Source organism: Mobula birostris, chromosome 8 (assembly GCF_030028105.1).
Source record: "Mobula birostris isolate sMobBir1 chromosome 8, sMobBir1.hap1, whole genome shotgun sequence".
In the NCBI taxonomy this organism is placed as follows: Eukaryota; Metazoa; Chordata; class Chondrichthyes; order Myliobatiformes; family Myliobatidae; genus Mobula; species Mobula birostris.
The window spans coordinates 131441143-131459087 of NC_092377.1; positions in this window are offsets into that span (position 1 = coordinate 131441143).

The window sequence follows — 17945 nt, forward strand, 5'->3', positions numbered from 1 at the left end:
GAAGAGAGAGTGGACTACCTCAAAAGACCGGAGGGATAGCCCGAGCCCAACTTCGATGCATCGCAGTTCCATGCTCGGACCACGGACATGATTTGCCTGTCTCCTGCTAGGGATCCTGTTAAGCCCATGCGAATCGGCTGCATAAGAATCTCCGCCGATTAGAGGTTCCGGCGTCGGAGTCGAGGTTGCTGCTATTACTGCCGCAGACCAAGTCACCTGTGGACCAACTGTCCGAAGCTTCAGCCGTCGGGAGAGCTGTTAAGACCGGACAGTGTCAGGGGGACAGTGACGGTAACAGCCACTACTCCCAACCTCGTGGATTTTGTTGTCACGCTGAGGGTATGCTTCTCCTGGGGTAAGAACTGAGGTGAGGTGATATTCTCTGTATACTAGGGCAGCTGGAAATTTCTAGGACTAGGGTTCGTCCGTCTGCTAAACATACCGCTGCAGGAGTTGAGTCAGCCCATGTCCGCAACTGTCCTCGGCTGCCCAGTTCCGGGAAAATCCGACCGCAGACATTGATCTTGCGAATGAAGATAGAGGATCATGCGGAGGACATTAGTTTCTATATCACTGAATCTCTTTATTTCCCCCTGATACTCGGGCCCACTGGCTGACCCAGCATAACCCTTCCGTGAACTGGAAGGAAGGGAGGATCATTGCATGGTCGAGTCCCTGCAAGAAGGTATGCTTTCGGTTTGGTTATCCGACCCCCAGACTCTATCGAGACCAACGGAACGGAGGAGGAGGTCTAATCTTTGGTCGGGGTAATCTGGAATCTTCAGGAAGCCCAGGGCTGCGTTCAAAGGCAGACAAGCCGGCTCCGGCGAACAGGCCCGTGCGAATCCCAACCCTATCCAGTCTGGTGTGCGCTGGAATTAGAGAGGGAGGATCTCTAGTTCAGGAGCAGGCCAGGTAGGTGCCCAAACAGTCTGGAACTTCGTAGCGAAGTCAAAGGGCTCCAGTTACCAGGTCCCGTCTAAGGGGAAGGCTCCAAAATGGAGACCATCGGAGCTTAGTCTCAGGAGCACAACGACCAGATGTCGAACCTCACTGCCGATGTCCAATGATTTAGACTTCGATCTGGCCTCTGTTTTCACTAAAGTCTCACCTCGACTACATGTGGAGCCCCAGGAGCCATCCTCGGAGGAAGGTTCGTGAGTAATTGCAACACCCAAGTCGGTAGAAATCCCTTCTGTATACAAGGATTTGGAAGAGGTCTTCAGCAAGTGAAAGACCTCGACTCTTCCACCGCATCGGCCTTACGACTGTTCTATCTACTGCCTGGCATCACTTTCAGCCCGGAGAGAGGTGCAACAGAGGAGTATATAAAGGGGGCTCTGACCTGGGATTCATTCGGCCCTCCACCTGTCCAGCTGGCGCTGACTTCTTTTTCGTTCACGAAAGGAACGGGAGCCTGCAGCCATGTATTGATTATAGACGGCTGAATCGCATGACGGTCAAGAATCGTTACCCTCCTCCAATCATGAACAATGCCTTCGAGGTTCTCCGAGGGGCAACTGAATCAGAATCAGGTTTATTGTCACCGGCATGTGACGTGAAATTTGTTAACTGAGCAGCAACAGTTCAATGCAATACATAATCTAGCAGAGAGAGAAAAATAAATAAATAAAATAAAAATAATAATAATAATAAATAAACAAGTAAATCAATTATGTATTTTGAATAGATTAAAATACGTGGAAAAACAGAAATACTGTTTATTTAAAAAAAAAGTGAGGTAGTGTCCAAAGATTCAATGTCCATTTGGGAATGGCAGAGGGGAAGAAGCTGTTCCTGAATTGCTGACTGTGCGCCTTTAGGCTTCTGTACCTCCTACCTGATGGTAACAGTGAGAAAAAGGCGTGCTCTGGGTACTGGAGGTCCTTAATAATGGACGCTGCATTTCTGAGACACCGCTCCCTGAGGACGTTCTAAGTACCCAAGATGGAGCTAATTAGATTTGCAACTTTCTGCAGCTTCTTTCGGTCCTGTGAAGTAGCCCCTCCGGCGCTCCCCCCCCCCCCCCGCTCCCCATATACCAGACAGTGACGCAGCCTGTCAGAATGCTCTCTACGGTGTGCAACTGCAGAAGTTTTTGAGTGAATGCGTTGACATGCCAGATCTCTTCAAACTCCTGATGAAGTACAGCCGCTGTCTTGATTTCTTTATAACTACATCGATATGTTGGGACCAGGTTAGATCCTCAGGGATCTTGACACCCAGGAACTTGAAGCTGCTTACTCTCTTCATTTCCGATCCCTCTGTGAGGATTGGTACGTATTCCTTCGTCTTACCTTTCCTGAAGTCCACAATCAGCTCTTTCGTCTTACTGACATTGAGTGCCAGGTTAGTGCTGCAGCACCATTCCACTGGGCATATCTCACGTCTTCTCGTCACCACCTGAGATTCTACCAACAATGGTTGTATCGTCAGCAAATTTATAGATGGTACTTGAGCTATGGCTAACCACACAGTCATCTGTATACAGAGAGAGTAGAGCAGTGGGCTAAGCACACACCCATGAGGTGCACCAGTTTTGATCGTCAGCGAGGAGGTGGTGTTATCACCAATCCTCACAGATTGTGGTCTTCCGGTTAGGAAACCGAGAATCCAATTGCAGAAGGAAGTACAGAGGCCCAGGCTCTGCAACTTCTCAATCAGAATTGTGGGAATGGTGGTATTAAGTGCTGAGTTATAGTCGATGAACAGCGTCCTGACATCGATGTTTGTGTTGTCCAGGTGGTCTAAAGCCGTGTGGAGAGCCATTGGGATTGCATCTGCCGTTGACCTATTGTGGCAATAGGCAAATTGCAATGGGTCCAGGTCCTTTCTGAGGCAGGAGTTCAGTCTGGTCATGCTCAACCTCTCAAAGCATTTCATCACTTTCGATGTGCTCCCGGGCGATAGTTAGACTTGCAGAGTGCTGACATACTTGTTCTCATAAAGGGGGTGACGATACGAAGACGGCATTCAACACACCACCAGGGCACTCTGAATAACTGGTCATGCCTTTCGGCCTTATGAACGCGACAAGTTTTCCAAGCCTTTATAACCGACATGATCCGGGATGTCCTCCATAAATAAGCCTTTGTCTGCTTAGACGGGAACCTAATTTTCTCGAAGCCCATGGTGGAGCACATCGCCCACGTCGGATATATCTTAAAGAGGGTTATTGATCTTGTGTTTTACATCGACCTGGAGAAGTCCAGATTTCACGAAACCACCACTTCATTTTTGGGGTTCATTATCTCTAATAGCAATCTCAAGGTAGACCTTAGTATGACACAGACAGTCGGAAATTGGCCGCAGCCACACAGTGTGAAACTAGTCCAACGATTCCTGGGACTTGCCAACTTGCAGGGCGGTAGGAACCGAAGTGAAGAGGCAGAGAATAGGGCAGTTGATGCTCAAATAACGACAGCTTGTAGGGAGTTCATGAGGAAGGATAGGCAGATGATAGAGCAAAGATACACTTAGCCTGATGGTTTGAGATGTGTCTATTTTAATGCAAGGAGGATCATAAACAAAGCGGATGAACTTAGAGCGCGGATCAATACGTGAAACTATGGCGTTGTGGCCATTACAGAGACTTGGATGTCTCAGGGGCAGGAATGGCTCCTCAGTGTCCCAGACTTTAAATGTTTCAAAAAGGACAGAAAGGGCGGCAAAAAGGTGGGGACGTGGCGTTGCCAATCAGGGATGGCGAAACGTCTGCAGAAAAGGAGGAAATTATACAAAGGAGACAGTGTAGGTGGACGTCAGAAAAAGGAAGAGGGTAATAACTCTACTGGGTGTTTTTATAGACCCCCCCCCCCCAATAGTAACAGGAACTTCGAAGAGTAGATGAGGAGGCAGACTCTGGAACGGGTTGTGATGGGAGATTTTAACTTTCCTAATATTGACTGGCATCTCCTTGGAGCAAGGGGTTTAGATGCCGTGGAGTTTGTTAGGTGTGTTCAGCAAGGTTTCCTGACGTAATATGTAGATACGCTAACTCGAGAGAGGCTGTACTTGATCTGATATTGGGCAATGAATCTGGTGAGAGATTAGATATCTTCTTGGGAGAGCATTTTAGGGGTAGTGATCACAACTCTATCTCCTTTAACATAGCGCTGGAGAAGGATAGGAACAGACAATTTGGGAAAACATTTAATTAGGGTACTGGACGAGATATACCCCAGGCTATTGTGGGAAATGAGGTAGGAGATTGCTGAGCGTCTGGAGATGATCTTTGCATTATCATTAGGGATGGGAGAAGTGCCTGAGGATTGGAGGGTTGCAAATGGTGTTCCTTTGTTCAAGAAAGTGAGTAGAGATAACACAGGAAATTATAGACGAGGCATTCTTAATTCAGTGGTGGGCAAGTTGTTGGAGAAGATCCTGAGAGGCAGATTTACGAGCATTTGGACAGACATAATCTGATCAGTGATAGTCAACATGGTTTTGCAAGGACAGTTGTGCTTTACGAGCCTGATTGAACTTTTTGAGGATGTAACAAAATACAATGACGAAGGTAGAACAATGGATGTAGTGTATATGGATTTCAGAAAGGCAGTTGATAACGTTCTTATGCAAGGCTGATGCAGAATGTAAGAAGGCATGGGATCCAAGGAGACCTTGGCTTGTCGATCCAGAATTGGCTTGCCCACAGAAGGCAAAGGGTGTTTGTAGATGGTTCGTATTCTGCATGAAGGTGGATGACTAGTGGTGTTTCGCAGGGATCTGTTCTGGGACCTCTCCTCTTTGTGATTTTTATAAATGACCAGAATGGAAAAGTAGAAGACTGGGTTAGTAGGCTTGCTAATGACACAAATGTCGGGGGTGTTGTAGATAGTCTGGAGGGTTTTCAGAGGATACAGCGGAATGCAGAACTGGGCTGCGAAGCTCACTTCACACTTATCTGGTTTGAACTCCAACCCAGGTAAGAGTGAAGTGGTTCATTTTTGGAAGGTCAAATTTGAAGACAAATAATATTATTAACGGTGAGACTCTTGGCAGTATGGAGGATCAGAGAGATCTTAGGGTCCACGTCCATAGGACATTGAAAATTGCTGCGCAGGTTGACAGTTTTGCGAAGCAGGTGTATGGTGTGTTGGCATTTATCAACCGTGGGACTGAGTTTAAGAGCTGTGAGGTAATGTTACAGCTATGTAAGACCTTGATCAGACCCCGCTTGGAGTACTGTGCTCAGTTCTGGTCACCTCACTACAGGAAGGATGGGGATACTATAGAAAGAGTGCAGAGGAGATTTACAAGGATGTTGCCTAGATTGCAGAGGGCGCCTTATGAGAATAGGTTGGGTGAACTCGGCTTTACTCTCTGGAGAGACGGAGGATGAGAGGTGAAATGATAGAGGTGTACAAGATGATAAGAGGCATTGATCCCCTGGGTAGCCAGTGGCTTTTTCCCCAGGGCTGAAATGGCTAATTCGAGGGGATATAGTTTTAAGGTGCTCGGACAGTACTAATCAACAGATTAGAACTTTTGTTTGGGGCGCTGAAGCTGAGGCTGCTTTCGCAGAATTCAAACACCGATTCACGTCAGCTCCCATTTTATTTGCACTTAATCCGGACCTTCCCTTCAACGTACATCATCGGGCAATAAACTTCACCCATGTGCGCTTTTTTCAGCCGTTTATCCTCGGCAGAGGTGAACTACGGCATCGGAAACAGAGAGTTGCTCACGCGTCAAAGTGGCTCTGGGGGAATAGAGTCACTGGCTCGAGGGGGCCAATAACCCTTTTATCGTATAGACAGACCACAAGAACCTGGCTTATATTCAGGAGGCCAAGACATTGAATTCCAGGCAGGCCAGGTGGTCTCTTTTTCCTTAACCACTTCAATTTCGTCCTTACCTATCGACCGGGTTCAAAGAATCAGAGACCAGATGTCTTGTCCTGTCAGCTCCACGAGCACGAACGAGAAGAGCAGCCTACCACCATCTTTCCCCAAGCCCAGGTGATAACACCAATTTGTTGAGGAATCGACACACTTGTTTGTAAAGCCTAGGCGCAGCGTAAGATTCCTCAGAACCGCCCTCCGGGTCGGCTGTTTATTCCTCTCCAGTCCGGTCTCAGCGTCTTCAATGGGGACATGCATCAAGAATGACCGCTCACCCAGGGATTGGCAGGACCCTCAAATTCATTAAGAGACAATATTGATGACCTGGAATGGCGAGGGAGGTCCGTCAATAAGTGCAGGTATACGAAGATGTGCACCCGGAGCAAGGAACCCCGCACCCAACCTCAAGGGCTCCTTCCCCCTCCGCCTGCTCCGGACAGACCATGGGCGCACATCTCCATGGACCATGTCACGGGTCTTCCTCCTTCCATGGGGAAGATCCTTACCATGATAATTGTGGATCGTTTTTAGAAGACCTGCAAAATTCATCGCCTTGGACAGACTACCTGCAGTGGAGATGGCCGAAATTGCCCTGCACCAGCTCTTTAGGATCCACGGTTTTCCGATGGACATTGTATCGCATTGCGGTCTGCAATTCGCGCCATCTTCATGGAGGGCGTGCTATAGGCTGACTGAGGCAACAGCGATTATTTTCTCTGGGTTTCACTCGCACTCGAACGGCCAAACGGAGCAGGTGAACCAAGATTTGGAAGAACACTAAGAGGTCTGGCCTCTGAACAATCGGGCGAGTGGTGCGACCATTTGATGTGGTGAAGGTCACCTACAACACTCTACGGCATTCGGAGCATGGAATACCCCCTTTCGAATGCCAGTTTGGCTATCCTCCGCAGGAGGTTGAGATGGAAGATCCCGTCCGACACTGCAAGATTAGGGCAAGGGAGACTTGGTTAGTTTCTACCCGGAAGACTGAAATAAAGAGAAAACAGGGATCAGTTTTGCAGCCTGGGCAAAAGGTCTGGCTGTCGAATCAGGATCTGCCTCTTCGGGTGGAGCCTAGGCAATTGGCGCCAAAGGTCAACAGACCCTTCAAAATTCTCAAGTACGTAAATCCAATGGCTTACACCTTACAGCTCCCCAAGACCCTCACCATCAATCCCACTTACCACATTTCCAAATTAAAACCTCTGTGCACCAACCCCTCAGACCCACCATCATCAGTCCCGCCGTCACACAGGTTTGTCGATGGGGAACAGGTCTTCACTTTGAGAAGAATATTCGATCCACGAACTGTTTAGAGTTTTCGGCAGTTCCACATATATTGAGAAGGATTCGGACCCAAGAACGGTGCTGGGTTCCTGAAAGGGACATCTTGGATCCGCTCTCATCTATGACAACCATCATCGTCTCTCTGGACAGCCAGGGCCGGCAGGGGTCGGTCATAGGGGTAGGAATCCTGCTCCAGCACGCACCAAACTGGCACGATATTAGACACGATAACAGAGCTAAATTTGGGCTCAGGATTTAATATTTAAACAGTGTCTGAACTGAGGTTCGGTACTCAATCGTCAGCTGAGACTTGGGTTCTCGTCTAGCGTCTAGTTTAGAACCTGTCTTTGTCCTAGTCTTGTATCATGCCTCAAATTTAGTCTCGGATTCTCCAGCACTGGGGTCCTACCCATCCTCACCTTAGTTATTCGTTACAGACACAATGACAGGGACACAGTAGTAGACAAAATAGCAGGAACACAATAAAAGTGACGCATTATCAGGATCACAATAAGATACACGATTTAAAAAAAGTAAAGGAATCCATTACAGAAGTACAATAAAAGCGATACAACCACAGATACACGATAAGGGGACAGAATGACAGGAAATCAGTAATAGTGGCACGATATTTGACACGATAACAGAGCTAAAATAACAGGGAGGCAATAAGGAAGAGAAAACAACAGAGACAGGGAAACACATAAACAGAAATAACAGGCATAATAACAAGGACACGATACCATAGACACAAAAACAGACGCAGTCGGAAAAACGTAACGATACACAAAATATCAGGGACACAATAAAAGACACAACTACTGACACACAATAACTGACACAATAGCATAAGCACAATAATATGAACACAGTAACAGATACGACATATCAGGAAAAATAACAGGGTTCAGTAACTGAGACAGGATAAGAGGACACAACAACTGAGACACAATTATGGAGACAAAATAGCAGACACACAGTAACAGACACAATAACAGAACACAATAGAAGGGACAAAATAAAAGCGACAGATTAACAGGGTCACAATTACAGGGACGCAATAACAGAGACACAGAAACAGCTGAAATAGCTGGGACACAATAAAAGAGAGATAATAACAGAGGAACATTAACTGGAACACAACAACAGGCACGATAGCAGAGGCACAATATCGGGCACATATTATTCAGGACGTATCAACACGGAAAGAATGATAGGGACATGGTAAAAGGAAGACAATAAGATGTTTCGAGCTGGGGCGCCGGGCAGTAAACACGGCCTTCGGGACGCTCTGTCCTCTGTCTATTCCCCAGATTATACTATCCCCAATTACCACCGCATTTCTCTTCCCTCCCCCTCTTCAATGGCTCCCTGAACTGCAGTGCCACATTTGGGTTGCTCATCCTTCCTATAGCCCCCACTCTCATTCACACAGGGAGAAAGAATCTCAGACCTGTTGGACAAGCTCAAGGACTGAGGCTCGTCCAGCACTATCTCTTGAAACACTTAGCCGCCTCAGGAGATACGATCTCAGAGACACAATAATAGAGACACAACGACAGGGACACACTAAAAGGCAGGATTGTAGGTAGACAATAAAAGCGACAGAATAACAGCCACATAAATAGGTACACAATAACAGAGCAAAACAACTGTGACACAATGACAGCCACAATAACAGGGATTCGATAACAGACACAATCAAATGGAAACAATAACAGGGACACAATAACGAAGGGAAATTAACAGAGAAACTACAGAGGCATAATAACAAGGAAACTATTATAGGCAGATTAACAGATACTATAACATGCACACTATGATAGAGGAAAACTAAAAGAACCACAATAACAGAGACTCAATAACAGGGACGCAATAATAAGAATGCAATAGCAGGGACACAATAGCAGACAAGATTACAGAGTTTCTTTGTTATTCTGCGTCTTTTATCGTGTCTCCTATCGTGTCCCAATTATTGTGTACCCCTTATCACAACTTATTTATCGTACCCTGATATTTTGCCTGATAATATTCATGTCAGTCATTGTTTTTCCGTTAATGTGTTCCTTGTATTGTGTACACTTTACAGTGCCCGTTATTGATCCTGTTATTGTGCACGTGTAATTGTGTCCTTTCTGTGTCCCTGTTACTGAGACCCTGTTATTGTGTCAGTGGTATTGTGACCGTCATTGTGTCACTGCTGCTCTGCCCTATATTGTGTCTTTGTTGTTGTGTTTGTCGTTGTGTCCCTGCTGTTTTGTCTCTGCTGTTGTGACCCTGCTGCTGAGTCTGTGTTATCGTAGCCTCATTATCGTCTCTCTGTTATTGTGTGTATGTCCTATCGTCTGTTACTGTGTCTATTTTTCTGTCCTTATCATTGTTTCTCTGAAGTTATGGCCCTGCTATTCTGCTTCTCCTATTGCCTCTGTAATTGTGTCTCCGTTATTTTCCCTGTTACTGTGCCTCGGTTACTATGTGCTGAATATTGTGTCCCTGGCTGTGCTTTGGTATTGTGTCCGTGCTTCCATGTCCTTGCTATCGTGTACCCGTTTACGTTTCCCTGCCATTATGTGTCTGTTATCGTGTCTCTGTTATTGTTTCTTTGTAGCGATGTCTCTACTATTGTCTCCCTCTTATTATCTCTCTGTTATTGCGTCTGTTATTGTGTTTCAGTTACTGTGTCTTTGCTATTGTGTTCCTGTTATTGTTTCTCTGTTATTGTGTTCCTGTCAATGTACCTCCGTTGTGCAGTCTCTGTTATTGTGTCCCTTTTATCATGCCTCTGTTATCGTGTCCTGTAAGGGTTCCTGTTATTTTATAGTGTCTTTTTCTATATCCCTGTTCACGTGCCCCTGTTAGTGTGTCACTTTGATTGTGTTCCTGCTATTTTGTCCCTACTATTGTATCTGTCATTGTGACCTGTTATTGTGTCGGTTACTCTCTATCTGTTATTGAGTCCTTGTTACTGTGTTGCTGTTATTTTGTCTCCTTGATTATGTCTCTGTTTGTCAAGGTTATCATGTCACTGTTATAGTTTCAGGATTATGTTGTCTCAGTAATCGTGTTCCTGTTACGTCGCCTGTTTTTGTCTCTGCTATAGTTTTGTTGTTATTATGTCCCTGCCATTCAGTTTCGCCTGCTGCATGTATTATTGTGTCTTTGTAAGTTTCACTGTTATTATGTCTGTTGTTGTGTTCCTGTTATTGTGCTCCTGTTATCATGTCATTTATTGTGTCCGTAGTTTCTTACCTCTGTTAGTGTATCCTTATTATCGGCTTCCTGCTATTTTAGCACAGTTATTGTGTTAATTTTCTTGTGTCCTCCTATTGTGTCTGTTATTGTGCCTCTGTTATTGTGTCCCTATTGTCGTGTCCCTGTTGTCATGCGCGTGTTATTGTGTCCTCATAATCGACTGCCTTTTATTCTCTTTATGTTATCCTGCTTGCTGCTGTGTCTATCATTGTGTCCCTATTATGGTCTATCTGTTATTGTTGCTCTGTCACTGAGTCTCTGTTATTGTATCACTGTTACTCTGTATGTTACTGTGTCGGTTGTACTGCCTCTATCCTGCGTGCCAGATATTGTGCCCCTATTCTTGTATCGAGTATTGTGTCCGTGTTATCGTGTCTCTTGATGTGGCACCGTTATCAATTCCCTGTAATTATGTCCCTGTTAGTGTCTATTATTGTGTGACTGCTAATGTTCCCCTGCTGTAATGTCTCCTGTTGTTGTGTTCCTACCATTCATGTCTATCATGTCTCTGTTATCCTATCCAGCTTTTCCTGATACTTTGTTCTGCCTGTTATTGTGTCCCTGTTACTGTGTGCATGATATATTGTCCGTTATTATGTTTATTATTGTGTCCCTGTTATTGTGTGCCGGTTATTCTTTATCTTTTATTGTTTTGCTGTTATTCTGTTTCTCCTATTTCCCCCATTGTTGTGCCCGTGTTATTATGTCTGGCTATTGTGTCCTCATTCTCGACTCCTTGTAATTCTACCTCTGTTATTGTGTCTATTATCGTATCTCAATTATCGAGTTTCCCTTATCGTGTCTTATTTATCGTGTTCTTTCATTTTGTCTGATAATCGGACGTGTCTGTTATTGGACCCTGTTAATGTATTCCTTTTATGGTGTACATATTATAGTGTCTGGTATTGTGTACCTGTAATTGTGTTGCTATTATTGAGACCCTGTTATTGTGTCTATGTTATTGCGTCTCCTTTATCGTGTTTCTGTTATTGTGTCCCTTTTATCGTGTAAGCTATTGTGTTTCTGCTAATGTGTCAACATTTGTTGTGTCCCTGTTTATGTTGTTTTGTTCCTGTTGTTGTCTCCCTGTTGTTGTGTCACTGTTTATAAGTCCGTGTTATCGTGTCCCTGTTTTTGCGTCCACACTATTATCTCCTTTTTAATGTGTGTAGGTTTATACTTTGTTACTGTTACTATTATTATGTCCCGTTGTTGTTTGCTGTTAATATATCCCGGTAATTCTGTTTCTCCTATTTTCCCTGTTATTTTCCTTGACAGAATAAAAGAGACAACTACAAGTACACTACTGAAGAAAAATAGCACACTCAATAAAAGAGACACAATAAAAGATGTACATTAACAGGGGCGCAATGACACTGGCACATTAACAGGGACAGGCTAACAGTGACATAATGACAGGCGCAATAACAGAGAAACGGACAGGGACACAATAACAGAGGCAATAGGAGGAACAGAAAGGCAGGGACTCAATACACGTGGCACAATAATAAACACAATAGCAAACACAATAACATTGATACCATAACAGAGATAATAACAGGGAGTATTACAGGGAGAAAATAACGGTGACAGAATAACAGCCATAAAAGCAGGTACATAATAACAGATAGAATACCAGTATAAAATAACAGAGGCAAAATAAAAGTGGCACAATAACAGGGCAAATGAATTGTGACACAATGACAGATACAGAATGCACAGGGTCACAATAAGAGAGAAACAGTTACAGAGACAAAATAACAGGGAAACTATAACAGGCATATTGACCGATATTATAACATACGCACAGTAACAGGGAATAACTAAAAGGACCACAATAACAGATACGACAGATTACCAGGCAAAATAACAGGTCACGAGTGCAGTGAAAAGTAAGTGTGTGTGTGTGTGTGTGTGTGTGTGTGTGTGTGTGTGTGTGTGTGTGTATGTATGGGGGGTGGGGTGTACAATAACAGGGACATAATGACGGAGACACAATAACTGACACGATAGAATAACCTGAAAACTAACACAACACGATAAGAGGAACACAGTAACAGAAACACGAGAATGGAGACCCAATGACAGGAACACAACAACAGAGACACAATAATGGGGATGCAATAATAGAGACACAATAAGAGACGCAGTAACGAGGGATACAATACCAAAGACGGAAGAACTGAGACACATTAGCAAAGATGTAATAGCACGGACACAATAACAGTCACGATTACTGAGACATGATGCCGGGGACACAGTAACTGAGAAGCAATAACACTGACTGACATAAGAACGTTGACACACAAAAAAGGGAAAAAATAACAGGCACAATACCAGCGATGCAATAACAGGGAACCAGTAACAGAGGCACAACAACAGAGACACAATAATTGACGCACGATGACAGGGTCAGAATCATGGGCAGAATGACAGCGAAACAATAAAAGAGACATATCAACAACATTAATGCCAGGGACACAATATCAGAATCACAATAATAGACTCAATACCAGGGACACGATAACAGCAAACCCATAACAGACACAATAAGAGAGACACGATAAACGATAAAATGAGCACAATAACAAGCATACACGAACAGAAAAGCAATAACAGTTATACACTAACAGGAACACAATGACAGAGACAGAATAACAGACATAATAACAGACGCAATAACAGGGACGCAATTTACACACAATAACAGGGCTACAATAAAATATACAACATTATATGTACACAACAGCAGAAACAGTAACAGTCACAATACAGACACAATAACAGAGACACAAAAACAGAGAGACAATGACAGGGACACAATAACAGACAGAATGACAAGCACAATAATAGGAACACAGAAACAGACAGAATACCAGCGACACAACAGCAGATGCAATAAGGGGTACACAATAAAAAGAGACAGAATAAAGGACACAGTAACGGGGACACAATAACAGTCACAAAATATGGGACACAAAAAAGAGACACATTAACAAAGACACAATACTAGACACGATAAAATAACCTGAAAACATGCAAGACACGATAGCACAGACACGATAAAAGGGCCAAAATAACAGAGACACAATAACGGAAACATAAAGTCAGGAACACAACAACGGGGACATAATGATAGCCACAATAAGAGAGGCACAAGAACAGAGACACAATAACAGGTATAATTGCAAGGATATTATAGCAGCGAAAGAGTAGCAGGCACACATGCAGGTACACATCAACAGGCGGAATACCAGGGACACATTAATAGAGAGAAAATAACTTTGGAGCGGCAACAGTGACAGAATAACTGTGACATCGACAACAGGGACGTAGAAACAGTGGCATATTAACAAGGACTAAATTAAAGAGACACCGTAACAGACGCGATAGCAGAGATGCACTAACAAGGAGACGAAATTGAAGACACGATAACGCGGACACAACAGATACAATAAAAGTAGCACAATAAATAGATACAATAGCAGACGGGATTGGGTGAAACAGATTAGCAGTGGCACAATACCAGTCAAGACAGATTATTAGGCAAAGGGCAGGTTTCGATAATAGAGACCGGATGAGGAGGACACAATAATAGAGACACGATAAGATTATAAGACCATAGACAGAGGAGCAGAATTAGGCCATTTGGCCCATCGAGTCTATTCCGGCATTTAATCATGGCTGATTCATTTTCCCTCCTAGCCCCAGTATCCTGCCTTCTCCCCGTGACCATTCACGCCTTGTTAATCAATAATCTATCAACCACTGACATAGAGATACCTAATGACTTGGCTTCCACATCCACCTATGGCAGGAATTCCACACTTTCACCACTCTCTGGCTAGAGAAATTCCTTCTCTTCTTCATTCAAAAGGAACGTCCTTCTATTTTGACTGCTTCTTCTGCTCTTACAATCCCCCATCATAGGAAATATGCTCTCCACATTCATTCTATCGAGGACTTTCAACATTCAATAGATTTCAATGATGTCATCCATCATTCTTGTGAATTCCATTGAGCACAGGCCGAGAACAACAAACACTGCCTTTCAATCCCGGACAAGAGAAAATACATAGATGCTGGAAATCAACGTAATACTGGACAGTCGACATTTCAGGACGAGACCCTTCATCAGGACTGGAAAAAGATTAGAAGCTGGGAGGAGAAGAGGAAAAAGTGCAAGGTAGAAGGTGATTAGTGAAATCGGGAGAGGGGGAGTGGTGAAGTAAAGAGGTGTGAGGTAGACTGGTGAAAGGGATAAATGAGTGGAGAAGGCTCAGTTTGAAAGGGGAGAGCAGAAGGCCATGGAAACGAGGGAAGGGGGAGGAGCACCAGAATGAGATGATGAGCAGGTAAGGAAATAAGATGGGGGAGACAAATGGGAATGGGGAAAGGCGAAGGAGAAATGTGGGGGGGAGGGGGAAATTACCTGGTTTTTCTGGCGGACGGAGCAGAGGTGCACGCCGAAGTGTCCACCTTACTACATCTCCAGCATCGTTTTCCAGGGGTCTGATATCCACTCTCACCTCTTTACGTATCTGAAGAAATTTTTAGCATTCTCTTAATATTATTTGCTAGCTTAACTTCGTTTTCCACCTTTTCCTTCTTGGTCATTTTTTAAGTGTGTTCGGTTAGTTTTAAGACCTTTCTGAAATCTTTAACTTCCCAATAACTTTAGCTTTATTATATTCCTTCTCTTTGGCTTTTTTTTTTTGTGGCTTTGACTTCTCTTGTTAGCCAGAGTTAACACAACAGATATAACAGACAAATACCATAAAGAGAAAACCAGGGACATAATAACAGAGCTACAATAATAGACACAATAACAGACAAAATAACAGGACCTCGGTAAAAGAAGCACGATAAGGGGAATGCAATAGCAGGGACACAAAAACACACAAAATAATAGGATCATAATAACAGAATCAATAGCAGGGACACAAAAAAGAGACACATTAACAGGGGCACAATAACAGGGAGACATAAACAGGGCTCAACAACAGACATGATAAAATATAATGAAAAGTAACAGGGCACGGTAACATAGGCATGATAAGAGGGACACAATTACAGAGACACGATAATGAAGGCACAATGACAGGAACAAAACAACAGACACAGGATAAAAGACAAACAATGACTGGGATCCAATAACAGAGACAGAATAACGGCGATACATTAAGAGGGGCGCCTTAAAAGGGATACAATGACAGACACAACAGCAGGGACTCAATAGCAGGACCCATTAGCAGACACTTAATAGCAGGGACTCAATAACAGGAACACAATGACAGAGACACAATAGCAGAGTCATAATAACAGAGGATATAATAACAGAGGATACAATAACAGAGACACAATAACACGGAGACAATAACAGACACAATCACAGGAGCATAATAACAGAGACAACAGGGTAAACAAAAGAGCAGGGCACGAATCGAGAGACACGATAAGGGAGACACGATAACAGGGGCACAATAACATACACAATGCAAGAAGTACAAAAAGAGGCTCATTAATAGAGGAAAAATAACAGACATGATATAACCTGAAAGGTAGCACGACATGATACCATTGAAAATAGGAGGAACATAACAAGAGCGAGACTGTAACAGACACAGCATGACGGGAAAGCAACAGCACCGGCGCAATAACAAGGGTCACATTAACAGGAACACATGAACAGGCGCGATAAAATAACAGGAAAACTTAAAGGACACGATGACAGAGACACAATAAGAGGAACAGAATAATAAAGTCAATATAATGGAAATAAAATGACAGGGATACAACAACACAGTCACAATAACAGGGGCACAATAACATGGCAACAATAACAAGGGGACGAAGACAGGGGCAATATAAAACAGACACAATGACAGTGACACAAATACAGAGACATGTGCAAGGACACAGAGGTAGAAAAATAGACACAACAGCTGGGAGGCGATGATGAGGAATCAATAATAGGGACACAATAACAGGGATATATTATGAGGGAGACATCAACGGGCATAATGGCAGGCACAAGAACATGGACACAATAACAGACATAGCATCAGGGCACAATAAATGTGACACATTAGCGGGCACAATAAAAGTAACTCAATAACAGAGGCACAATTACATAGGATAAAATAACAGGAAAACTCAAAAGAAACGATAACAGAGACACAATAAGAGGCACACAATATCAGAGACGATAACGGAAATACATCGACAGGAACTCAATAACTGGGATACAATAACATGGACACAACGAAATGGGCACATTAACACGGAAACAATAACAGCAACACAATAACAGAGAAGAATAATATTGTGTGTATTGTGTATATTGTGTGGCACAATAATAGAGCCACAATAACGAACGCAAAACAGCGAGACAATAACAGGAACACATTAACAGGGGCATAGCCACTGGAACACAATAACAGAAAATAATATTGGAAAAATACAGAGGGAATAGGAGAAATAGAACAGCAGAGATACAATAACAGAGAAACAACAGCAGAGACAAGGAGACATTAAGAGGAACACGATATCAGAGACATCATAAAGGGGAAACAATAATAATATCACGATAAACGGAACACAATAGCACGCAGAATTACAGGGGCACTATAACATGCACAAATTAATAGGACACATTTACATGGGCACAAGAACAGACAAACGATTGTCAGGCAAAAAAAAAACACAACCACAATGACACGATAAGGGAGACACAATAAAACAGATACAATAAAAGAAACAAACAGGGACCCAATAACAGAAAGGGCGAATTGTCAGGCAAAATAACAGAACACAATAAATGGATACAATAAAATAAAAATAAAATAAAATAAAATAAAAACGATAGGGACACTATGGCTGGAACACAATAAATGTTACAGGTTAACAGAGTCACTATAACAGTTCAGTTTCGTTTATTGTCATTTAAAAATGCATGCATTAAATAATGATACAACGTTCCTCCAGAATCATATCACAAGAAAACACAGGACAAACCCAACTAAAACTGACAAAACCACATGATTATAACATATAGTTACAACAGTGCAAAGCAATACCATAATTTGAAAAAGAACATACCATGGACACGGTAAAAAAAGGTTTCAAAGTCCCGATAGACTCATCATCCCACGCAGGCGGCAGAAGGGAGGAACTCTCCCCGCCGTGAACCGCCAAGCGCCGCCAACTCACCGATGCAACACCATTGGAAGCATCCGACCGCAGCGGACTCTGAGTGCGTCCAAAAACTTCGAGCCTCCGACCAGCCCCTCCGACACAGCCTCTCCGAGCACCACCCTCTGCTGAGCGCTTCGACCACGCCCCGGCCGCCGAGCAATAAGCAAAGCCGAGGATTCTGGGCCTTCTCCTCCGGAGATTCTGGACCACACAGTAGCAGCAGCAGCGAAGCATGCATTCCAGAAGTTTCACCAGATGTTCCTCTGTACTCTCACGTCCGTCTCCATCAAATCAGGATTGTGCACGGCACCGTACTTGACAAACAACAGACATCACCACCGGAGTGGCCGCTGCGAGCTGCGTGGC